The sequence below is a fragment of the Lepisma saccharinum genome, chromosome 2 (assembly GCF_977018435.1).
Source record: "Lepisma saccharinum chromosome 2, izLepSacc3.1, whole genome shotgun sequence".
NCBI lineage: Eukaryota > Metazoa > Arthropoda > Insecta > Zygentoma > Lepismatidae > Lepisma > Lepisma saccharinum.
Genome location: NC_139230.1, coordinates 135,234,186 through 135,261,380, shown reverse-complemented (window position 1 = coordinate 135,261,380; position 27,195 = coordinate 135,234,186). Strand labels below are relative to the sequence as shown.

The window sequence follows — 27,195 nt, the reverse complement described above, 5'->3', positions numbered from 1 at the left end:
CCACAACTCAGCTCGGAACAAATATTAGCAGTGTTGCCATATTTAGCTCAAAACACTACCTAGCTATAATCTTCCAAAATCACACATTAAAACGTATCTCATTACCACATATAATGCTATTATATCCTATGGCTCATCCTTATGGACCAAGTAAACTAGTAAACAATACATAAAATACAGGCTAAGATCTTCACAACGCAAAGCGATACTCTGTCTTACTGGTGTATGCAGAACAACCTCTACTCTCTCTCTTCTAATAATTACAGGCCTGCAGCCTATTTAAATTATCGTACAAATTAGAGCATCAAAATATTTCCTTAGAAATGGAGAAGGCGAAATACATAATCTAATTGGAACACACCCTGCTACAGTAACGGACATGCACCACGACTTACTCAAAGTCTGGCAAGAAGAATGGATACAAGCTACTCAAGGCAGGATACTTTACAGCTTCCTGCCAAACATAAAAGAGTTAATATCAATGAACCACTTCCAACTAACGAGAGTTTTCATACATTTTTTTAACGGAATACAGTCAAAACCTACATAAGCAAAACCGCAGACAGACCAACCAATACCCGAAATCTCACACCTTCTTTCACCACAAATACAAAATTGCCAATGGCAGAATCCGTTGAAACACGCTCATCCAGGAATTTCACTTTCCAGTTCCCATGCGCAAAATACGTAACACAGATCTATTTTACACAGAAAAGCCTAGACTGGAAATTAAAAAAAAAACATCGCTCGTTCACAGACATCCTACCCAATATAACGACCTCCTATCAAGTGCTGATGTATTTTCCACAGAGTACGCTTATCGGTCTACCATCAGAAAATATGTTGCTAAATATTATTTAATTGTGCTATCTTGACTTATGTATGTTAATCCTTTGTGCCATTTTGTTATTTTGATTTTATTGTTCTTTCATTGACGATGGTTTCAGTGTAAAATGGCTACATGCTGTATCTGAAATTCTCTCAATAAATAATTAAATAAATTCCTCACAAATGCACTGTGTAATGAAGAAGAAACAGAATAAGAAAGTACTTGCTGACTGCGAATGACTGGAGCAACAAAAAAGTAGGTATACTATCTTCATATGTTGCCATCGGACACTTGCCATAATAAAAAATTATAACAAGCATTCAATTCATAAAATATCGTGGAAGGATATATTTCGCCGAGGCGATATATATAGTAGAGACGATGCATATAGCTGACGCGATATATATCGTGGAGAAGACGCATATCGCCGACACGATATGTATCGTGGCCAAGTTATATATAGACAAAATATCTCCACTATACATATCCTCAAAATACCGTGAAGATACATATCGCCGAAATATCATCAACCTGATATCTTCTGGACGATATATTTTCAATAGCGTGATATATCGTCTAAATCAAATTAAACATAATGTGACTGAATTTTCTATATTTCTGCTCACGGTCGTAAGTAAGAACTGCACGAAATGCATCCAACTTCTTTACGCCTCCCTGAGTCCACCCTACATTCGCAACACACGAAAATTCCGTTTTATAATCGGAGCAAGGCCCTTTACAACCCATAACGTTGGACAGACAGTGTCTTCCAGTCTCGCGAATCACGTTTAGCCGAATGGATCAGATGAGCATTATGTCGGATTTCCCACCTAAACAAAATTTTATACTAGAAGCTGAGAAATTTCAGGTGTTCCAAAGTGCACCTGTTCTATTTGTATATGGCGAAAGATACCTAGAGAAACGAAGTATTTATAGTGGATCTACAAGAAGTATTTGATAAATGGATTGGATGAAATTTACTGAGATACTGAAACGATTGGCGTGTATTGAAAAGACTGGAAACTAATTAGCAATCTGTATACACACGAACAATAAGTTAACGTGATAGTAGGAGAAGAAATGACAGAGGGAAGTTGAAATCGGGAGGGGAGTACGACAGGGATGTTGCCTACAACCTACATTATTCAACATGTACTTGGGAGACTTAGTAAAGAACAGTCAGAAAACATATTAAAGGAAGCAGGCGAAGCAAAAAAATATGCCCTCCTCCACCCGCATACTTTCGGATGTTGTGCCTTGGTACCTGAAAATTAACCTAGGGCGTCAGTTCCGCGAATTTTTCTTTCTACGAATTCCCTCGCTTTTCTTTGATTTATCCCATATTTTCCTTTTTCTTTTGTATACAGTAATTCACTGTGGCATTGACATGAATACCCTAGTGTGAAGAAACAAATTTCTTCGGTTTTCCTGAACAAAGTTGGCTTTACAGCATTCTATAAGGATTAAAGTAAGATTAATATAAAGGTTAGTAAGTGTAGGAGGTACGCCTATGCTAGTGGATAACATTATTAATATTTATGAATAAAGATACAGAGTAAGTGACTGGGTAATGTTTGCTAGGATAGTTTATATTGTGTGTAGTGTGTATTAGTGTTTATGAATGAGATGAGGGGTAGTAGTAGTTAAGGTGGGGTTATATAACGCTGACGTTGCAAATCAGTGTTGCCAACCTAACCTAACTTTTCTAAACAATGTTGCTATCCTAACCTAACTTTAGCTTTGAGGACAAATCAGTGTGGCTTACCTAACCTAAATCTTTGAATAGAAGCTACAGGCTTAACCTAACCAGATGGGGAGGGGGAAGAGGGGGACAACGATAAAAAGACGTATCTCCATATAGGCTAACGTCAGCCATGTGATGATGATGTATTACGATATGAGTAAATCTAACTCGAAAGGTTTCAGGACAAATCAGTGTTGCTAACCTAACCTAACTCTTTGAATAGAAGCGACAAGTTTAACCTAACTAGTTGGGGAGGGGGAGGAGGGAGGAAAACGAGAGTGATGTATCATGCTATAGACTAACCCCAGACACGTGATAATGACGTATTACGATGTAAATTAATCTTACTGGACGGAGAGAGGAGGAGGGGGAGAAGAGAGATAGAATGGGAGAAAGACAAAAAGAGAGAGAAATCACTTGATGAAGAAAAATTACATCAAAATGGCCGAATCTTTTACTAAGATATTGATCGATATATCGGACCGATAAAATAATCGGTACTTTTACCGATAAAGCGACACCGATATGCCTATATCGGCTGATAGCGATAAAATACAGATTAATCGGTCAAATCCCTAATTATTGTTAACAAATATATTGCACCGTAAGGACTCTTTCACGTTTTGTTCTAACATAATAAGGCGGATTTCTTTGTGGTGACTTCCTCTCAAAAAAAAGCATTGCCACCAACAAAGGCCCGAATATTTGTTCCACTAAAATAATACAGCTGAACCTCGATATGGGAAAAGTTTGCTCGTCGGTAGCAGGTAGCAGTAAGTTGGAAAGTGCTTTCAAGTTCGGCAAATGGGGGTGGGGGAAGTAAGGGGAGAAATAAGGGGATGGAAGGGGGCGGAGGGGTAAGGGGCATTTTTCTCAAAAATTTTGGAATTTTTAAGTTCCCTCCCTCTCCCCGCATCCATATATATATATATATATATATATATATATATATATACACTCGCCGGACCCTGTGGCCGAGTGGTTAGCACATCGCGCTGAGACGCCAAGGGTCCCGGGTTCGATTCCGCTCGCGCTTGGTTGTTTGTGAATGTCCAGTCATCAGTTTCATCATTTCATCACTCATCCTTATCTTCGCAAATTAGCCTACTAAATCAATCAATCAATCATATATTCACTCAATGTACATATTTTTTATAGTCCGATTTTATGGTTTATTCCGCGTATAACGAATGCTACTTGATTCATCCGTCTAGTGCAATTAGCCTTCAATATACAGGCTTTTTAAGGTAACTATGCAATCCGAGGCTTGAGTCAGTGGCGCACAGACATATCGTTTGGGGGCTATAAGTCGTTTTCTATTTTGTCATATGATAAAAGTGCAATATTTTTATTGGTCCAAACATGCCTGCGATCATTTCCATTTGTATTTTGTCAATGTCATGTACTTTGTTGTCTAGAGGCGGATGGGGGAAGGGGCATTTTTCTTCAAAAATTTTGGAATTTTCCGGTTCCTCCCCTCCCCCCCACAAGCATATAAACACTCATTGTGCATCAATTGTATGTAGTCCGAATCTATGGTTCATTCCGCGTGTAACGATATATCATTTGTTTGTCTAGGGCAATTAGCCTGCGATCTACAGTCATCTAAATGAAACTCTGCATTTTGCTAGAAAATGGCCTCGTACAGGAGGACCTACATTGTAAAATGGGCTTGGGTTTCAAAAGTTTAAAAAAAATCACATTATCCTTCGTCTCACATACAAAACAATAACTCTAAATTCGAATCTGTATCCTATTTTTCGAAACCACAGCCATCGCCAAGAACATAAAATTTTATTGACCTGCACAGTAAAAACAATTTTGATTAATATCATCTTTGAAACACAGAAGTCTATTTATTCTTCGGATTTTTTCTTTGGCTAAAATTAAAAATAAATTTCATCCACTCTCTTTCCAAAGTCTTTCAAAAATTATTTCACTTTTTAAAAGTAACATTTTAGTATATTTTTCTGGGGATTAACAAATATCAGACAAGTTGCATCTCTTAAAAAAGTGACTTTGACTTTGAAAAATTGCCTTCAGATAGAAATCTAATTTGACGAAGAATATTTCGACTTTCGCAACATTTCACTTTAAAAGGCATAAATAAATTAATTGTAACAAGAACTCTCAATTCGGTTCTGTATCCTGTTTTTCAATATCACAGCCAAAGCTAAGAACATAAAATATTGTCGATATACACACAATGAAAACAAATTTTCCTTCATTCACTACCAACGCCTAGTTACACTTCGTACTTGCTGGGAGCGACACATTTCGAGTTTCTGTGCAGATCTCACCCTGTGTATTAGCAACCAAACCTGTTGTTCTTACAATGCATAACTATCATTCGTAATTACCTGAAATAACAAAGTTCGGTTTCTGCACCATAACAAATCTCTTTTAACATTCTCAGACAAATCAAGTCGTTCTTAACATAATTGTTCGCCACCATTTTGGATTCACTGAGTGCGAAAAAATCCTATCTTCCCTCCATATTCGTTATCTTGGAATTGTTCTATCTATCATATTATATTTATTTATAATTTCATACGCTAAACGCCGCAAAATATAATATTATCGCTACCCACCATCTTGGCTTTACTCAGTCCGACATCTTGTTCTCTTCCCGGTAATATTATCTATGCCTGAAGCTAAGAATTGCAATACTATTGTCCCCCATCTTGGAATCAATCTGATATCTTCGTTACTTCACATAATATCAGTAATATCCGCCATCTTGGGATTATAGCGTCAACCAACTTAAATTAATTCCTAACTTAATATGCTGTACAATATAGTGTATAGTGCTGTATATTAATATTGTTATCCGCCATCTTCAAATCATTCGTCACACATATTGTCGTTGCCTCGTTTATTAGATAAATAATTCGTATTATAATATATTTACACATGTCGCAATCTTGATTCTCCTATAACAATAATATTCGTCATTTTGGAATTACCATCCCCCTCTTAGAATAATTAATAACTTAACTTAACTTAACGCTACAACATAATATTATCGTTGTCAACTATCTTAGAATCACTCAATCCGAAATCTTTGCCTATCTCTCTTTCTTTCCCTCAGTTGTCCTCCTTCTTGGAATCACTCGATCTATAAACCTGGTTTCTCTTCAAGTACCTTTGATGAAATCTCCCCAAAATGAATATATACCTTAATAATTTTCAATTTATACAGGTCGCCATCTGTATTTGCCTATAAAAATATTATCCATGTCCGCCATCTAGGAATCATATTATGTGCTATTTTATATTAACCCGTAACATAATACGCTACCATTCACATAATATCTGGGATTCTCCGCATCCAATACCTTAGATTTCTATTTTGCTCAAATTGACTAATTAACATAGAAAATGTAGTGCGACTCGAATCACTATTCAATTTGTCTCGTATATCTCGTATACTCGTTTTTGCATTTCCTAGCATATCTGGAGACGTTTACAAATCATCGTTAACATTTATCTTAAGTTTCTATTCTAATCTTCTTTGCATCAACAGTTACACATTCAGCGCCCGCGAAACATAATTAGTATTGTAATTTGTAAAAGAGCAAAGAAAATAATCTCGAACCCAGTATTGTCCTTTTCCATAATCTCCAAATAGAGTATTCTTATAGAACAGACACCTTCAATTCACATTCCGATATGCTTCTTGGTATCCGTGGGAAAAATCTCCAGTCGTACGTGCTTTAACGTGTGAAAAAATCTCTGAACGAGCACATTGTCACATTCAACATAGATATTCACTGGAAAGCATTCGATATAAAATTCTTCCGACAACGTCGACCTATTTAGAAACACATGTAAACTTCTCTTCTCTCTCTCTCTCTCTCTCTCTCTCTCTCTGTATTTTTTCTGTGATATGTGCGTTACTCTCTTTTTCTTATCAATTTTCTCTCTCTTTCTGTATCCTTCTCTCTCTTTCTGTATCCTTCTACTTTGTCTAACTATCGCTACTGATCGTCTTACCTTTCCTCTCCTTTGTTTTTCTTTACTCTTTGACAACCTCTGTTACTTTTTTGGTTAATCTATCTCTGATTCTCAATTTCGTCTTATTTCCACCTTCTCAATCTCTTTCTGTCGTTTTCTGTCGATCTTTTTCTTTCTCGCTTTCGATCTGTTTATTCTCACTCTCTCTTGTCAATCTTTCGTTCGTCCCTTTTCTCCCACCTATTTTATTTCTCTCCCTACTTCTAATTTCACTTTCGAACTTCCTTCTCTTGATCTGAATTTCCTCTCTCTCTCTCTCTCTCTATTCTTTTCCTATTTCTCTTCCCTCTTTTTGTTTTCTTTCGGTCTCTCTTTCTCTCTCTTATATGGACACATTGTCCACCATCTTCTCTCTCTTTCTCTCTCATTGCTCCTCCTCCCCCATTCTGTTTTATATCGTAACAAGTCATTATCACGTGACTTGATTTAGTTTATAGCATAATACAAGAGTTCGGTAAATTATATAGAAATACTTCTTCATCACGTGATTTCTCTCTCATCTCTCTTTATCTCTCTCTCTGTTTCTCTTTCCTCATATCTCTCTTTCTCTCTCCCTTGTCGCTCTCCTTCTCCCTCTGTCCATCGAGTTAGGTTTAATTATATCGTAATACGTCTTGATCACGTGATTTCTCTCTTTCTCCCCTTATCTCTCTCTTTCTATCTCTCTTCTCCCCCTCATCCTCTCTCCATCGAGGTAGAATTATTTTCATTGTAAGACGTCATCATCACGGGACTGGGGTAATTCTATCGCATGACACACCACTCTCGTTGTCCCCCCTACTCCCGTCCCCAACTAGTTGGGTTAAGCTTGTCGCTTCTTTTCAGATTTAGGTTAGGTTAGCCACACTGATTTGTCCTCAATGCTAAAGTTAGTTTAGGTTAGCAACATTGATTAGAAAAGTTAGGTTAGGTTTTCAACACTGCAACTTCAGCGTTTTATAACCCCCTTAACTACTTCAGTCATTAACACGATTTTATGAATGTTAAGAAGGGGGTCTATGTTAAAGTATGTAATGCTTTAGATAGTGAGTTATTATTATTAGCTTTGAGGTATAAGTATTAGTACTAAGAATGAAGGAGAGATATGAAAGAACGAATGGTGCTTGATGCAATGATACTTGCTGGAGACGAACAAGAGGGGAGTCGTTCTGGGATGAACATCGGTACGACGGTTGGTACCTGGGACATCATCGGAAAGGAAAGAAGGAGGAAGATATTTCCTGGTAAGTATCGGGTACTTTAGAGATATATTCGGTAGTAGAAATATGGAGAATTGTGAAGAATTACAGTATACAGAGTGATTATTGACAAGAGTAAAGAAGAGTAAAGGGAGTGTAAGATTACAGTTTTGAAAATCTAGATCTAAATTCGGCTAGTGTGTGGGTTGAATGTTATTCTTTGCCTTTCTCCGAGGTGGCGTGAGGGACCTATACTTCTTCTTTCTGCTACAGCACTGTCTTGCATAGTAGAGTCTCCTTTTCGATGTTCTTGTAAGGGGTTCTGTTTCATGATCCTCCTGTTGTTGTTGTTGCTGAGTTTGTCGAAGGTTGATTCTATGTGATCTTCTAGAGGGTATATTAAATTTCGGAAGTAGGAGTTGAATCGGGAGGTGGATGATGTTGCCTGATTTCAAAAGGGAAAGTTCCTCTTTCGACACCCGGTTTGATAACTAATTTAATAATGCGAAGTGCTCTGGGTTCCTTATTAACTGGTACGTGTTGAAGATTGGTAGTTTTGTCCTAAATTTTCGATTTGTTTGTTCGATGTGTGGCAAATAAAAGGCCTTATGTTCCTGTGTGTCCGTCTCGTTATTACATTTTAGGCATTGGTCAATCTGTCCGAGGTTGTGCTTATGAAAGTGTTGACCGTAGGGACGGTGTCCCTTTAGAAAATGTATGAGACCTCTCGTGGGGTGGAAATGGTCCATCGATAGTAGCTCCTTTATGTTCGGCAGGAAGCTGTGAAGTCTCCTTCCTTGTGTATCTTGTGTCCATTCTTGTTGCCAGACGCTAAGAAAGTGGTGGTGAATTTCCTGTACCGTGGCAGAGCGTACTCCAATTAGATTATAGATGTCGTCTTCTTTTCCATTTCTAAAGTAATATTTTGATGTTCTAGTTTTAATGACAAATTCGGTAGGCTGTAGCCTCGCAATTATCAGAAGAGCCAGAGTTGTAGTTGTTCTGAATGCACCAGTGAGTTGAAACTATCACCTTGCGTTGTGAAGATCTCAATCTGTTTTTGATATTGTGTTTACTAATTTCCTTGGCCTACAGGGGCAAGCCATAAGGTATAATAGCATTGTATATGGTACTGAGATATGTTTTAATGTGTGATTGTGCAAGGTTGTAATTTGCGGAACTCGATGTGGCTAGACTATTAGTCGTTTCGGCCTGGATTGTGGTCAGGGATATATATATATATATATATATATATGTGTGTGTGTGTATGTGTGTGTGTGTGTGTGTGTGTGTGTGTGTGTGTCTGTTGAAATACGTATATCATCTCTTGAAGAGTGTTACCAAGGTATTAAACTTCTTGTACTCATTCTAAGTTTTCCCTCCGAGATTACTTTAGGGTCTCATTGTAACTTCCCCTTAAGGATAATATAATGCGTCTTTTCCACAGCTATTTTTAGTTTTCATGGTCACACAAGTCGGATAGCATATTGATAGCAGTAGATGCTTTATCTTCGATTTCCCTTCGGAGTTACCGGATGTAAGCAAGATAATGCCATCAACATTCTGGTGTATATCTGGATGGTCTTGTAGTTTCATAAGCGCAGGCTCCAATTTAATATTCCAGAAGGTTTAGAAATGTGACTGTGGCGAATAATGGAGCCTGTGAAGTAGAAGAAGAAAATAAGAAATAAAACAGTTTTGGAAAGAGTTTGCGAAACAAGAGTAATGCTGGAAGTGATCAAAGAAAGGAAAATCAATTTGCAGGGACACTAGCTAAGAACGAACTGCCTGATAAATGATGCACTGGAAGGAATTATTAACGGGGAAAGTTTCGGGGAATAAGATATCAGACGATAGGTTATATTATATTAAGAGGGTTCTACGCTGGCATGATGCGTAAGGCACTTACGCTTCAGTCCCTGAATTTCAGCAGAGGAAAAATTCCCTGGTTCGAAGAATTCAGCGAAACGTAACTCATTTTGCCGAAACATTTTGCTTATCTGTGATATTTGTCTCTGGGGTATTAGGAAATAATGGGAGTATATCCTGAGGACGATTGTAAATAAACTCTCTTCCTCAGATCCAGTGCCCATAGTATCAGCTACACTATATTTTATCACCACAATGGTATTTTGAATCAAGAATAGGAACGCTCCTTCCCCATGTGTTTTTAGAAATGTGATGTGTCATTGCTTTGTTTAGATGGATTTTTCAATATTATATCAAGGTCTTGAAAAATACCAACGATCTTGGACACTACGTCTCGGTCTCGTTGGGATCTTGTAGAGGTCTCGTTTCCTGAAATATCGAAAGGCGTGGTCTCGTTTCGATTTTTCACAAGTACGTCCTACCTGGTAATTACTTAGACGTCGAGAGTTGACATCGAAGGGCAGACATATAAATAGACAGGGAGAAGAACACAAATGTACTTTTTGCAGCTTAAGTCTATTATTGCCCTAACATCAGTTTCGTACAAAGGATTTCTTTAGGGAAGGGCAGATCCAAAAATGTGGAGGAAAGAGAAGATCCAAAATTCTGGCGAAGTATTACTACCAATACTATGGTAGTATTGCTGACAGAGCTAAACTCCGTATCAGCTAACTGTAGACCAGGCGAATGAGAACAAGTATATACGCAAGTAGTGACGCGAGACGGCTCCACCAATGAACAGTGAGAGAAACGGGATTATGTAATGGGCGACGGTAGTTTACCCGATTTCCTCCTTCGCTAGGCAGCGTGGCAAACGTTTAAAAAGGATAATACCGAACTCGCATGGCAAACGGACCGTATTTTTGTCTCCAGGTCGTTAAGATTGGTTTAAGAATTTCTTATGGAAATATTAGGGATACAACTGCAAGAGCTAATTTTGACAAGCCGTGCATTTAGCGTACGGACTAAGGTCTGGACATGTACGGTCAGGAACGTACGGTTGGCAACGCTGCACTTTCACCACTCCATTTTTCTCCTCCTCCTTTGTCGATATACGCGGCCCTGCTCTAGAGTTAGCTGAGACAGGGTATAGATGTACAATTGCAGAGTTGCAATATTATGGTCCAAAGGAATCAAAGAGTATCTTCTTAACGATAGATTCCCATGACCCTACAATCACTAACCCAGTCGCTTACAGGCCTCCCCGATGGCGGAGTGGCAGCGTCGTCGCCTTGCAATCAAGGGGTCCCGGGTTCGCTACCCGGTAGAGGCACATGGCACAGTGGTTCGGGTCCCACTTTAAACCGTCGGTCCAGTCCCGATCTGCCTTACTCTGCATAAAGTGGACTTAAAACACCAACTTAAAAAAAGAAAAGAAAACAGTCACTTACAGACATAGCCTATCACACGGTGTACAGCTTGTTGCTTATTGATTACATTCAATTCTCAGAAGTATTCGTATAGTACTGCGTTCCTCAAATTAACAATGTATTCATATTTCGGTTAATTGTCTTGACGTCATATTGAACAGCCTGGGTTCGATACCCGGTAGATGAATCAGGCTCGTAGCTAGAATTTTATTTATCTTATCCCTTATCAGCAGCCGACATTTAAAGGCGAAAAAATGTCAGGTTTCTAAACAAACGAAGCATTCGTAGGATTTTGGGATGGCTTCATCCCCTTGTCAGGGAGCACTTAGTGGATAGAATCCCAGTTTAAACTGCAGGTCCAGTCCCAATTACCCTATCTGTGCATAAAGTGGACTTAAATACTCAAAGACATTCAACAGACATGGTAATTATATGTTTAGGAAATAATAGTCTATATTTATAGTAATTTGTAAATAAAATTATACGTATTAGCAATGATTCTTAATAAAGAACATGTCTGATGGTGAATTATCGAAAAGAAGGATATTTTCGAATCAAGTCGGCAGTAATGTCAGCATTAAAAAGTATGGACTGTCCACACTAAATCGGGACGTCTGGTAGCGTTGCGTCAATGGTTGTAAAACTAAAATTACCAAACAATGGAGAAAGCAGACTTCTGGAACCCATGTCTCTCCGCAAACAAGTCATTTATTTATGCAATAACATATTTGAAATTATTGCAAAATCTTATAAATCGTCAATGTTATTTTCGTAGGTTTACATTAAAATATTTCAAAATTTGAGTAAAGGAACTTTGTCCCCTAGCCACGTCGAACCCTGTTTTGGTACGGGTCTGCCTTAAACAGATATTCTTTTAGTAGTTGTTGTCCGCGCCAACGTCAATTAGTGCACGGGTGTTAATTAATTTGCATATAATTGAGAACTCATTTGCATAATTTAGAATAAATTTGCATATCATTAGAACTAATTTACATTTATGTATCTGCATATTCATAACTTTTATGAATTTTTATTTTTTAATTCTATGAAATATATGTATATAGAAGGTAATTAGCGGTAATAAACGTTATACATATGATATTAAGTTCATTACTGCAAAGTATGTAAAGTATGAAACTATAATAATTTATGTTCATAATATTGAAAATAAGATTTTATGGTTTATGAATCGCTATTGCGTAATGGTAAGGGTCTATTTATGATTTAAGACGGTCCCGGTACTCGAAACCACGATAAGTACTGGAAAAAAATTATAGTGTACTAAGGAATAATGTTATATGCTTATAGTGTACTGTGTTTTAATAATATATGTTATGACAGAAGTTGATCCGAGATGCTAGGCAGACGACGGTGAACTGAGTTCAGGGAGATGATAAAGGAATTTGGGGGATGTGCATTGAAGGACAAATGACGTTCTAACATCATTTAACCTTGGTCACAAACATTTTGTGATCCTTAGCGAAATATATTGAGAATGTTGCCGTTCTTAGAATCGTTCTATTAACTAATTTTCTCACCTTATGTATAGTATACTCGTATATTGATGAGGTATAATGAGTGAACATAAAGAAGAGGCTCGTTTAAAGCTCTCTTTACACTGTTCATTAACTTGACGTTTCCGTCGAATGCCTCTCGTTATCCCAGGAATGCGCTGCATTTCACAATACCTCTGTGATGAGGTTAAACGGGAGGTGACGAAGGTACACCTAACAGGTAGAGGACATGAGGAGTAATAACCTCTGGTCCGGGAGGAGTATATAACATGATGTCCGCAAGGACAGCTCTCGCAGTTGACTTACAAATTCATTCGATACATTCAGCGCGGGATAACGCAGAGTAGCCAATTTGTTTTGCATAACATGCCATATCAGTAGTGTATTCTTTTTCTTTGCAGGTATGAAACAGTATGGAGTAGTGGACAGTTGAACATCGCGTGTTTGCACATGAAACGTATGTGCGAAATAATGAGTCTATTGTCACAACACAACGAATCTTTCGTCGTCATTTCAATATTGGTAGGCATGGCGCAACTCCTAGCCCGAATACGATGGGTTGAATCGTATCGTGCAACAGGAAGCATCATGAAGAAGAAGCCTCCAGGCCCTGTTCGAACTGTGAGGACTCCAGAAAACATCAACATAGTGAGAGGGGCAATGAATCGGAGCCCCAGTCGATCCGCACGTCAACATGCGCGTGAATTACAGATCAACCGTGAGAGTGTAAGAAGAATGTTACGGTTGGATTTACACTTCCATCCGTACAAAATGCTGGTGGTTCAGGAGCTTACAGCTACTTAGCTCGTGAAGATTTCGCTGTTCGTATGCAAGTGATTATGGAAGAGGACCAAAATGCTGTAGTGATGATGAGCGATGAAGCTCATTTTCACTTAAATGGTGTATTGAACAAACAGAACTTCCGTTACTGGGCGTCCCAACACCTTCAAAACATCCAGCAAAAACCCCTACACTCAGAGCGAGTTACAGTTTGGTGTGCTGTTACCCCTTCAGGCGTAATTGGGCCGTATTTTTTTTTAAGAGAATGGCAGAACGGTCACAGTAAACTCAAGACGATATGTCCACATGTTGGACACATTCTTTCAACCGGAACTGCAGAGACTAGGAATAAACATTCATAATGTTTATTTTCAACAGGATGGTGCCACAGCGCATACCGCTAATGCATCAATGGCAGTTGTCAGGAACATGTTCCCTGGACGCTTCATTTCGCGTTTCGGTGACGTGCCATGGTCGCCCAGATCACCAGACTTGTCCTCTTGTGACTTTTTCCTTTGGGGGTACCTCAAGGAACATGTCTATGCCCACAAACCGCGGACATTAATGGAGTTAGAGGAGGTGCGTGAGATTGACCAAGAGGTGTTACGCAGGGTTATGAATGCTTTCTGGCGACGAGTTGAACTTTGCATTCAAATGGATGGCCGTCACCTGATTGACATAATTTTCCACACGTAACCAATGTAATCAAATGGCAACTCTTGTTCTCCATTCTGACACAATTATAACTACTTTTCCTTCACAATTAACAAACTAATATTCATTTCAAAAACGTCCGGTTCCCGTGTGTCACCCTGTATATGCAAGTGTATGGAATTGAATTATGAACAAAATAAATTAATACTTTGCCATTATCTGTCAACCGCAGTTTCTATCACTGCCACCGAATATGTAAAATTCAGTGTGTGACGTGTTGCTGTACTTTTTGCTCATGAATGACAAAATATGTTGCAACACATTCCATCCGAACACAATCCAATTCACGTTTATTTTATCCTTGCATACATATACATGAAGGAGAGTGATTAGAATGATATGTTGTAGACACATAAATAAAATCATTCATTCATGCAAGTGTCGTGCAACATATATGTGTACTATATATTGAAGTGTGACTCGAATTAACACCTGGGATCGAAAGTCACGGGGATGTAGCAAATGACAAAACAAGAGGTTTAAGGTTCATAATGAAGAGAAAGATGAGATATAACTCAGTATAAATGCTCTCTCCATCTATCCACTGTTCTCGCTGAGTGTTTTAAGACGTATCTACTGACCGTCTCCATAACTTGTCAGAGTTCGTACTTGGACTTTGACTGACGCTCCTCCGTTATCCCGCGCTGAATGTATCGAATGAATTTGTAAGTCAACTGCGAGAGCTGTCCTTGCGGACATCATGTTATATACTCCTCCCGGACCAGAGGTTATTACTCCTCATGTCCTCTACCTGTGAGGTGTACCTTCGTCACCTCCCGTTTAACCTCATCACAGAGGTATTGTGAAATGAAGCGCATTCCTGGGATAACGAGAGGCATTCGACGGAAACGTCAAGTTAATGAACAGTGTAAAGAGAGCATTAAGCGAGCCTCTTCTTTATGTTCACTCATAATACCTCATCAATATACGAGTATACTATACATAAGGGTGAGAAAATTAGTTAATAGAACGATTCTAAGAACGGCACAAGAGAGAGAGAGAGAGAGAGAGAGAGCACATGAGAACAAGCTGAGAAAGAAATATAGACACAAAACAATAAACAGGTAAAGAAATATAGGAATGCGAAAGGGGAAGAATGTAGAAATGAAATCAAGGGTCCAACAAGTAGAGAGAGGGAGGAGTGGAAATACATATTCGTAAAATTCAGGTGTCTTACATTTATACCTGCCTACTCTAATTTATCTGTATACTACTTCTGCCCTCCTGTCCACCTCGTCGAAAATTTCTGACGCCCCGCAACTTGTTTTCGTATTCAAATAGGAGCTAATCCGCATTGTTCATATCTAATGTGTTACACGTTACCCTCGATTTTTAACTGTACTGCGACAAGATAGTTGATATTCATTTAACTATCAAACAATTTAAAGGAACCCAAAGGAGATGGAAGCGCGACCCAGGGGATAGTTTCCCCTTGCCCTGAAGACACTACACCAGGGTTTACATCACTCTTCTATACATGAGTTAAATGTCCATAATTTTTCTTCTGTTTTGAAGAAGTCTAAGAAATGTTTGCTCAATGATATATCGAAGAGAAATGCCACTGTTTTACTTACAATTAATAACATCGAGGTCCGTTGGCTTTAAAAAAGTAAATTTCGTATCCATGAAGCAACAACAATTTGGCAATGATTGCGCCAGAGGTAAGTGACTGGGGCGTTGGAGGGGGGAAATATTGTAAAGGGGCAGTTACATTTACTAAGGCCACCCTATCAACAGCCCCTCGTTCACAGAGCAGAACGGTTATTTTGGTAAATCCTGTTTCCTTGATGCATGCTTCGGGAAGGAGGGATTTTAAGGTTGTCGCTTACAGCACTAACAAGGGTGCCGCTGTAGGCCTGATTAGCTGTCTGACAGCAAGTTCCTACGTAGGGAAACGAGACGAGAGCGGGTGACTACCATAGAAACGTTCTCCACGCTGGCTGTTATCGTGGCGGTACTTTTAGTTACACACAAAGTACACGTGTGCATGGACGATTCCTCGTGGAGCAAATGCAGCTACAATCGTGTGACGCCTGAAAACACAACAATAAATATTTTATATTCATGTGTACTGTTTTATGTCTGTTGTTCTTTGTGCTGATTGGGGTAATTCTTGATTGCAAGATTATCTTCATACAATTGATTTTAATACAGTCATAAGTCGCATACTTTCCAGTGGACTATTTCAGTAATGAGAGACAGGTGGAGATGGCCTAAATAGTTTTCCCATTTATAATTTCATAATACACAGTTTTCTTGAGATGAAAGTAGATATATAAATACCATATATTTAACTTATTAGAAAATAACATAGATAACGAAAATGAAATGTTTAATTTACTTACAAAATAAATAGGACTTTGGAAGAAAATAATTTTCTAAAGCATTAGAAACAACAAAAGTCACCTAGTGAATTGGAATTCTGATATTCTCATGTGCTTTGGAGAACGCATCGACAACCTGCGGTACGTCTAAGAGTTGTCATTCTTTTTTCTCGATATACAGTATGTAACATTCTGATTCGTACACACGGATTTTATGGGCACTCTGATTTACATTGTTCTTCAATATGTCCAAATAGACATATGCATCCATGATACCATCAATAAACTGGATGGTGCCAACACCTTTGGACGACATACAGCCCCAAATCATTAATGACCCACCACCGTGTTTAACTGTTGGAACTGTGTTAATGTGATCATTGTCTTTATTTGATTTTCTCCACACCTTATTTATCCCTTCTGACCAGTATATATTAATCTTGGACTCGTCTAACCATATGACACTATCTCAAAATTCCTGGTCTTAGTGGAATTGTTCTTTCGCAAATGAAAGTCTATACCTGCGATTCACATTATTTACATACGGCCTCTTTCGTGGTAATCTGCCATGATATCCATGCTTCCACAAGGTACGTCGGACAGTTCGATCGAACAACCTCTTGAACGAAACATTTTCTACTAACGGTCGTAACTGAGGAACACTTAGTCGGGGTTTTTCTCGCACTCTTTTTGAAATAAAGCGTTCATCACATTTATTCAACCTTCTTTGTCTCTTTTGGTTTTCGCGGCACATTCTGTGTTGAACCTTCCTCTCTAAATTTGTTTACTATGTATTGAACTGTGAAGTGTGATTTATTGACTGTTTGTCCAATTTTTCTTAACGAATAACCTCTAAGGGCAAAATTTATAATAACATGCTTCAGATCGAAACTAAATTCCTTCACCTTACCTATTTCGAACACGCTGATAGATAGACGATAGGCCTACAACAATACCTACGCCAGCATTCCGCTTGACGGGGAGCTCGCCTGCATGTTCAAACTTATTAAGAAGTTTCAAACTGCACGAAATCGCCCGAATAGCGGTGGCGCTGTATGCAAGGAAGATTGAAACTCTTGCCTGTACGAATAACAATGTTGCATGAAACAGCGTGTTTTTCTCATTTCACACAAATTACATGCTCTGTTTACACACTTTTAACATGCATTTTTTTGACATTTGTTGGTGAAACCTTCATTAACATTAATTTCCAGGTACGTATGAAAATGATTATATTTTCTAGTAGATTTGACACTTTTTCCTCGGAAATTCAATGAGTTGGAATAACAAAGTTACATACTGTATAAGCAAGGGCAGTCATATGAGACATCATGACTTCCAGCATTCACCAACTCACTTTCTGACACGACGACAGCCCGTCAAATTCATTGAAACAAGCACTACATACCCAAGAAAACGAACAAAACAACTATCACATGAACAAACTTTGAACCGAACTTGTTCTTGACTAGCGAAGAACTCTGTTACCAGATTCTGCGGATTACTTTCTACATATGTGTATTTCTTGAAGCAAATAAAGTAATAAGGAAATGACCGTTGGTATATTTAGGCACTAGAGGTGGAACCGATATTCAGCGGAAAAGACGATCTGATATTTGTAGGCACCAGAATATGAGCGCATACTCTCCAATGTATGGGAGTTAGATAAGGCATCTTCTATCTGTATGCAGATAGAAGAAGAAGAAGACACTGTCACAAATGCTTTCTGTGGTAAGAAACTTCTATTTTTGTTTCTTTTTTTCAGTTTTTGTGCCGTTACTGGATATATTTATACTCAAACGATTTCCTCCCGTTTCGCCGAATCCCCTTTGGCCTAAAGCCCCAGAGACAAATATCTCATCTAAGCAAAATTTTAGGCAAAAGGGAAATTCCAGTTTTGCCGAATCTTCTTTCTCCAAATATTTTGAAGGGAAGGAATTTTCCCTCCGCTGAGAAATTTCAGGGAATAAAGTGAAAAATAATTTCAACGAAGTGAAAACCTCGGTTGATGAAAGTGAATATTAAATACTAGTTACTTCCATTACGTCTTTAAGCGCAGTTCCTTCTTAGTCAGTGTTCTAAGCAATGTTTTTTCCTTTTCTTGATCTCTCCGCATTGATCTTCTTTCACCAACTCTTTCCAAAGCCGCAGTATTTCTTCCTTGCTCTGTCCATTTCACACGCTACATTCTTTGCCATAGCCACATTTCAAAAGATTCCACTCACTTTTTGTTGTGTAAGGTGCTGCCATCTAAACAATGAAAGCTGCACTATACCAGTGCCTGGGGCAGTACGTCCTCCGACCCTCACCGGTATATATATCGGGGCTTCCCCGATGGCGCAGTGGTAGCGTCATCGCCTTCTAATCAAGGGGTCCTGGGTTCGATGCCTGGTGGAGGCACATAGTGGTTCGGATTCCACTTTAAACAGTAGGTCCAGTCCCGATTAGCCTTACTGTGCATAAAGTGGACTTAAAACACCAAATCAACCAATCAACCTCACCGGTATACATCGCTTATCTCTTGCTCCGGCTAGCACGGCAAACACTACATGGTGGCAGAAATGGGATCCGCGTTCTATCGAACGAAGGAATGGAATAGCGAACATGGGATCCCAATATCGTGGCTCTACTAGACTTTTTTTGAGAACAGAAAACAAGGTTCGTGTGTGTTAAACATGCCTAACAATAGTGATTCGTCGGTAACAGGCAAGGTTTTGCATTCGCTAGTGAATGTGAATCCTCCTGAACAATTTGACTTTGTTCGACCAGAACTGTGGCCATTATGGAGAAAAATGTTCGAACGTTATTTAAGTATTTCGGGCTTGATTAACAAAACTGAGGACGAAAAAATTAACCTACTTCTATACGTAATGGGTTCACAAAGTGAGGAATATTTGTTGCGTTTCCCGGAACCACGTTCAGTGAGTGACTTGATGAACAAGTTCGATTCTGTGTTTCTGACACATCGTAACGTAAGTTTTGATCGATATAAGTTTAATACCAGAGTGTAAAATGTGGGGGAACAAGCTGACGTGTTTATCACGGATCTGCATAGACTGGCTGAACATTGCGAGTTTGGTAATCTCAAGGACGACATGATTCGGGACAGGATCGTCGTGGCAGTAGCTGATAAACGTGTGTCCGACAAACAACAGATGCAGCGAGAATTGACGCTTGCGGAGGCAGTTAATTGGGTTAAGCAGTACGAACAACTACAGAAGAATTCACATGAAATGGCCGACCAAGGACAGGTACAACAAGCGACCAGACGACGCGAACAGACGACCGGGAAGGACTACGCTAGTAGAACCGGGACCGGAAGTGCAACGAACAGGGGAGGGAATTCTCGACCAACAGCTCGGAGTAAGTACAACACAAACTTAGGTAAACCGAAGTATTGTCCCTTCTGTGAAGGACCATTTCACCCAAAATTGAAGGATTGCCCAGCTAGAACAGTGGCGTGCAGGTACCGTAAAATAGTACGACATTTTGCTCGAGTTTGTAGGAAGAAGAACACGAAAACAATGAATCATTTTGAATTTGGTAATGTGACTGAACAAAACACTAACGAAAAATCGAGTGTGGATGTAATTTTGTAGGAAATATTAAAGGACCTAATTGTAATTCAGAATTCAGTTGGTATCGTTCACTTTTCATTAAGGAACTTGGCGCTAATGTTAATTTTTGATCTATACAGGTGCTGATTGTGATTTCCAACAGGTTGAGTAATTTAAATGCAAAGAAATCAGGCCTGAAAGGACCCTACGGTACACAATTAAAGGTGTTAGGTACTACGAATTTTACATTATGCTTTAAAGGCAGAGATTTTTGTACAAGGGTATATATAGTATAAGGGTTGCAAAAACCATTGCTTGGTCGAAATGCAGTCACTGCTTTAGAAATGCTAAATGTAAATAATCTGCATAAAGACCAACGATCTTTCACAAAAGTTGATATTAATTCACCAGAATATTGTAAATTGTTTCAAAATATTGGAGAATTTAAGAAAACGGTTTCTATTGCTATGAAACCTCATGCAAAACCATATGTACAGGTTGTTCCAAGAGTAGTAACCATACCAATGGTGAAAAAACTAGAAGTAGATATTAACCATTTGAAAAAAAAATGAAAATAATTTAACCAGTAGAAGAAAAAAAGACTGCGTTAGTCTTATTGGGTCTGTGCCTAAAGGTAATGAGGTTAGACTATGTTGGTTGGTTGATTTGTGATTTAAGTCTACTTTATGCAAAGAGTGGCTAATCGGGACTGGACCTACAGTTTAAAGTGGGATCCGAACCACTATGTGCCTCCACCGGGTATCGAACCCGGGACCCCTTGATTACAAGGCAACGACGCTACCACTATTTGTTTTAAAAAAAGGAAATACCCCCTACACGGAGGTATCCCTCACCATTCATTCTTTTTCTCACTTTTACACTTTTCAATTCTTACATTTTTCTTTCTTTCTTATCAACTGGACGAACACAAATACCCATGCCTTACCCGGGACTCGAACCCAGAACCCCTGCACCACTACGCCAGCTATGTTGTGGTTATACAAAATTAAATGAATGGGTGTTAAGGCCACATTTCCGTATGCCAAGAGCAGAATCAACTTTTGCACAATTAAAGGGAGCAAGGTATTTCAGTAGAATTGATTTAAATACTTCATTTTATCAAGTAAAATTAGATGAAAACAGTCAACTATTAACTACCTTAATTTGTCCATTTGGAAGATTCAAATTTTTGCGCATGCCATTTGGGATATCTTTTGCTCCGGAGTGTTTCACAACACAAATTTCCATGTTATTGCAAGGTGAAAAAATGTAATATTTCATGTAGATGACATATTGTGGTTTGGGAGTACTATAGAAGAACATGATGAAGCTCTTAAAAGAGTCTTAAATAAACTGAAAGCAGAAGGTATTACTATTAACAAAAGCAAAAGTATTTTTGGTGTAACTAAAGTTAAGTAATTGGGTCATATCTTGTCTGAGAAAGGTATTTCGATAGACCCGGAGAGAGTAAAGCCTATTGTAAACATAGAAAGGCCTACTTGGAAATCAGAGCTTCAAACATACTTGGGTATGGTTAACTATGCAGGAAAATTTATTCCAAATAAATCAGATATTTTAGCACCTTTAACTGGTTTGCTTAAAGATGGTGTAGAATTTACTTGGCTTGCGGAACAAGAATGTAGTTACAAAATGCTACAGCAAGCTCCAACTACAACCCGAACATTAGCATATTTTGATCCTAGTAACGAGTGCATTGTTAGTGCAGATTCATCTTCATATGGTATAGGTGCTGTGTGTTTTCAAATTGAAGGTGCAAAAAGAGAAATCGCTGCTTATGTTTCTAGAAAATTAACACCTACAGAACAAAGGTATGCACAGATTGAAAAGGAAGCTTTAGCTTTAACGTGGGCTATGGAAAAAAAATCAGAATATATTTCAGGTCTGAAAGTGAATTTGGAACTGATCATAAACCATAATTCAGATTTTAGGTTCTAAGAACATTGATGAATTAACTCCTAGATTGCAAAGATTTAGAATAAGTTTAATGAGGTATGACTATACAGTTAATTATGTACCAGGCCGTGAACTTATATTAGCAGATTTTCTGTCCATAAATACTATTGATAGCTGGGAGAGAGAGGAATTAGGTGAAGAAGTTCATGCTTTTGTAAATTTTGTTATTCAACACTGTCTAGTGAAAGCTTATTACTTAGACAAAAATAAAGAGTGTCAAGTAAATGATAACATATGCAATAAACTTAAGTACTATACTTTGAATGGTTGGCCTGTGAAAAGTAAAATTGCAGTTGAACTGTTACCTTACTATCAATATAAATTAGATTTCTCAATAATACATGATATATTGTTAAAAGTTTCTCTTATTGTAATACCAGGTTTACTGCAACAGGAGGTTTTAAAATTCATACACCAAGGTCATCAGGGTATAACGAAATGTAGACGTCGAGCACAGATGTCAGTATGGTGGATAGGACTTAGTTCACAACTTGATGCTTTAGTGAAAAACTGCTCTCAATGTATAGAAATGAGAGGTAACTCTAAAGAACAATTTTTAATGGAAAGTTTACTTGATGGACCATGGCAACAGGTTGGAGTAGATTTGTTTAAATGTAAAGGTGTATGGTGCCCTATTGCCAAAGATTACTATTCAAAGTTTTTTGAGATATTTCCGTTGAAACAAATGTGAGATGATGTGATAATCACAAAAATGAAGCAAATGTTTGCTAGATATGGTTTTGTAATGTAATTAGATCTGATAATCGACAGCAGTTTCAGTACAATTTTCGCTGTTTTGCTAAGGAGTATAACTTTATTCACCACACAGGTTTGCCATATCATAGTCAGTCTCAAGGACAAGTAGAAGCTACTGTTAAAATTTTTAAACATTTGTTAATGAAAAATAATGACATACATAAAGGTTTGCTTGCCTATAGAAATACTCCATTAGCGAATGGTTATTCTCCTGCAGAATTATTTCTGAACAGGAAATTAAGATCAGATTTACCGATGTTACCTGTAAAATTACTACCTAAAGTGTTGAATCGTAGCCAAATTTTGTACAAGAATAAGAATTGGAGAACAAACAAGCTGACAATTACAACAACAGGCACAGAGTTAGATATTTAAGAGACCTAAAGGTAGGTGAGAGGATCTGGGTCAAGGATTTAAAACAATATGATACAGTTAAAACTAAATTAAAATATCCTAGATCATACTTATTACAAACGAATACAGGCACTTATCGTCGAAACAGATGGCTTGTCAACCCTGCTCCTCAGATAATGAGCAGGGATGATATTACATTTCCTGAAAGGGCTCAGCCCAGAGTAACTCCAACTACACCAGGACGAGAAACTAATAAAGAAAGTAAGTTAGAATATGCTGAGAGTTTGGCGTATATTCATCCTCGAAGGGAAAGAAACCCTCCAGGATGGATGAAGGATTACGTAGGTTAAGATAATATTTGTTTTTGTTAATGGGTATGGTGGATATGGATAAAATAGTTAAATGTGCAATTTTCATGTTTTGGTTAATATATTATTGTTTTCAATTTGAATTAAGAGTCAGAAACTTTGTTGAAAATGTTTTGTAATAAGATGTAAGATTTATGTAGCATATGCAAACAAACATATAGCTTCAATAAAGAAGAGGGGTGTTGTGTAAGGTGCTGCCACCTAGGCAATCAAAGCTGCACTATGCCAGTGCCTGGGGCAGAGCGTCCTCCGTCCCACACCGCTATACCTCGCTTATCTCATGCTCCGGCGAGCACGGCAAACACTACACTTTTCATTACTTCTTCGCAGCCCCCAGGTTTCTGCACGCTAATCTCCACATTTCTATTTTTATTATTATTAAAGTCAAATTTTGACTCTGCTTTTCTCATTTCACTTTCTGACGGAAGCTCATGTCAATGCTTATGATACATCCCGGGTTAACTCTTTTTCTATTTTGGCCTTGAATTTTCGCATTAATTTTCCTTGCTTTCTCCCCAATAATCATACCCTCTCTTTTGTTTACATTTAATTTCATTCTTAATGCTCACAGTGAGTTTTGAAGTATTTATCTTCCTCTCGTGATCTGCTAGTAAAGTAATGTAGTCCGCAAATCTTATACATTTTATTATTATTTTTGTATTATTTTCCTCCCACCCCCACACCCCATATTCTGGACAAAGTTCTAAACCATTTTTTTTTTTAAAAAAAGGTTGAACATTGCAGATGGTCGGCAGCATCTTTGTAATCCAATTTCACTTCCCTCTGTCATTTCTTATCATGCTCATAGTTTAACTCATTCAATCATATACAATTGATGAGTCTCCCCTCTTTACGATCTACACCAATCCCTTCATTATCTCTATACGTTAGTAGATAATATTGATTCCTTCATAGGAGGGTCGATTAATATCAGGGCCTATTTTGGCTTAAATTGACTAAAATTATGCTATATTTTTATATTTTCTGGTAAATTTTAGCTAATCTATAAGTGTAACAAATTGACGGATCATTGTACGAAATTTATACTAAGATGATTAACCCAAGTGCCAAGCTAGCTTGGAATGCCCTGATCCCCTGTTAATTTGTTGGGTGTGTATATAATATTAGTATAGCCTCCCTACTCCCTCTCTCAGATCTTTAGAATACGATTTTATATTTGGAAGTGAATATTTCGAGAATTAAGCGGCTCGGGAATGTCCCGTCAGAAGCTCTGGTGGGAATTCCGAGAAATTAAGCTGGCTCGGGAAAATTCGGAGAAATTAAGCTGGATCGGGAATGTCCCGTCAGTGACTCTGGTGAGAATTGTGAAAAATTAAGCTGGATCGGGAATTTCCCGTCAATGACTGTGGTGTCAATTCCGAGAAATTTAGCTGGCTCGAGAAAATTCTGAAAAATTTAGCTGTCTCGGGAATTTCCCGTCAGTAACTCTAGTGGGAATTCCGAGAAATTAAGCTAGATCGGGAATACCTTGACCCCTGTTAACCCTGCGTTAGTCTGTTAGGGTGTGACAAACCCCAGTCGTACTATATTAGTTTATTTCTCAACGATTTAGCAACACTGAACTTTGTTGTTCCGTGTACCTGGCAAGTATTTATCGTGGATGTTTGTAGTGTATTTGCAATTGTAGGTGCTGGAGCTGTTAAGTTGTTGTCACGTATTTGTTGGCTTTGGGGTTTGACATACCCCGCCAGACTAGTCACGGTTCTGTTTTTATGTACGGACTAAATACAAAAAAGAGCCAATAGTTTATTTGTTATTGTTTTTTTAGTGTCTGTGTATTCTGCAAACAATGGGTTCTGAAGTGGAACGTATTAGGCGATTGTTACAAGAATGCGAAGAAGTGGAATCGGATGTGGAGGGAGGTGAGGGTAGTGAGTGTTGGTCGGACCATGCTAGTGAAAATGAACATAACACAGATTCTGAAGAAGATGCGGATTTAGACAATACCGATAGTGTAAATGAGAATTTTTACGTAGGTAAGGACGGTACCACAAAGTGGAGCAAGTCAGCACCACGTACGAATACAAGAACAAGAGCGAGTAATATTATCAGAACACGTCTCCCATGTGTACGAGGTGTGGCTAAGAACTGCAAAAGTCCTTCAGAATGCTTTCAGTTATTTCTTAGTGACGACACACTGCAGAAAATTGTAAGTAACACAAACAAATTCATAGACAATGCGTCCCAAAAGTATGGTGAACATGAGAAATATAAAGTAAAAAATACGTCATTAGTAGAAATAAAAGCTGTAATTGGACTTTTGTACATGGCAGGTGTTTACAAAGCCAACAGAGTAAATTTAGATGATTTGTGGGCGAGAGATGGTACTGGTATGGATATATTTTGGAGTACAATGACGTTGCAACGCTTCCGATTCTTACTCACTTGTCTCCTTTTCGACGACAAATCTACGAGAGCTGAGCGATCTCAATTTGATAAACTTGCACCGATAAGAGATTTTTTTGAAACTTTCGTTGAGCAGTGTAAAGTACATTACTCTGTTGGAGCAAATGTAACAATAGACGAGCAACTCGAAAAGTTCAGAGGTAGGTGTCCCTTTCGACAATACTTACCCAACAAGCCAGGCAAGTATGGCATTAAAATTTTTGCTCTTGTAGATTCAAGAGTCTTCTATTCACAAACCCTGGAAATATATGCTGGTAAACAACCTGATGGACCGTTCAAGATCAGCAATTCTCCGGAATCTGTAGTAGAGCTAATGGTGCCACCAATAACAGGTTCTGGAAGAAACGTTACGGTAGATAATTGGTTCACCAGCATACCACTGGCCAATAAACTATTGAAAGATCACAACCTAACCTTACTTGGTACAATCAGGAAAAACAAGAGAGAGATACCACCTGAGCTAACTGAAGGCACAAAAAGAACAGTGAACAGTAGTATCTTTGCTTTCACCAAAGATATAACGTTAGTTTCCTACTATCCCAAAAAAAATAAGATTGTGCTTGTCGTTTCTACTATGCATCATGACGACAGGATTGATGAAACAACAGCCGATCTTCAAAAACCAGAAATGATCACCACGTACAATTTGTGTAAGGGTGGTGTTGACACAGTGGATCAAATGTGTGCCACGTACGACGTTTCTAGAAACTCTAGACGTTGGCCTTTGACGGTATTTTATGCTGTACTGAATATCAGTGGCATCAATTCTCAGGTTATATTTGTGAGTAACACCAACCAGCAAATACAAAGACGTAAGTTTCTAAAAAAGTTGGCGTTTGAATTGATCGAAGAACATCGCAATCTTCGGGGTGCTTCTAGCAGCAATCTTCCGAGGGAACTACAACTGAAGCTGAAAAGAAGACATGATACAGAAGAGGACGTTCCAGCTCCAGGTCCAAAGTGTTCTCAAGGACGATGTGTAATCTGTCCACGTTCAAAAGATCGAAAGACTAGGTTCACTTGTGCAAAGTGTGCAAAATTTCTATGTTTGGAACACGCACTCTCTCTTTGTAAAGAATGTTACGGACAAGCAAACAACGGTGAACCTGACTGAATGTCACTGAACTTTGAGGTCTTTTCTTTTTTAATTTTTGCTTTCAGAAATTATTTGTAACAATAGAAAAGCTTTTTCGGCAAATGTAAGGTATTTGTAATAAAAAATAAACTAGTTAAAATAAAAATAAGAATTGGGGTGCCTCACACCCCACCAGACTAATGATGTATTTTCTTTTCACCAGACTGACCCAGGGTTAATTCGTGTTGTTTGCATATAATATTAGTAACCCCCCCTACCCCCTCT

At 38.3% G+C, this 27,195-nt stretch overlaps 1 protein-coding gene across 1 annotated transcript in view; it reads right to left on the bottom strand.

Annotated features, from left to right (window-relative positions):
* Positions 1 to 27,195, bottom strand: part of LOC145984510 (uncharacterized) — a 147,222-nt gene that overhangs the window by 47,433 nt on the left and 72,594 nt on the right. The window lies entirely within an intron of this gene.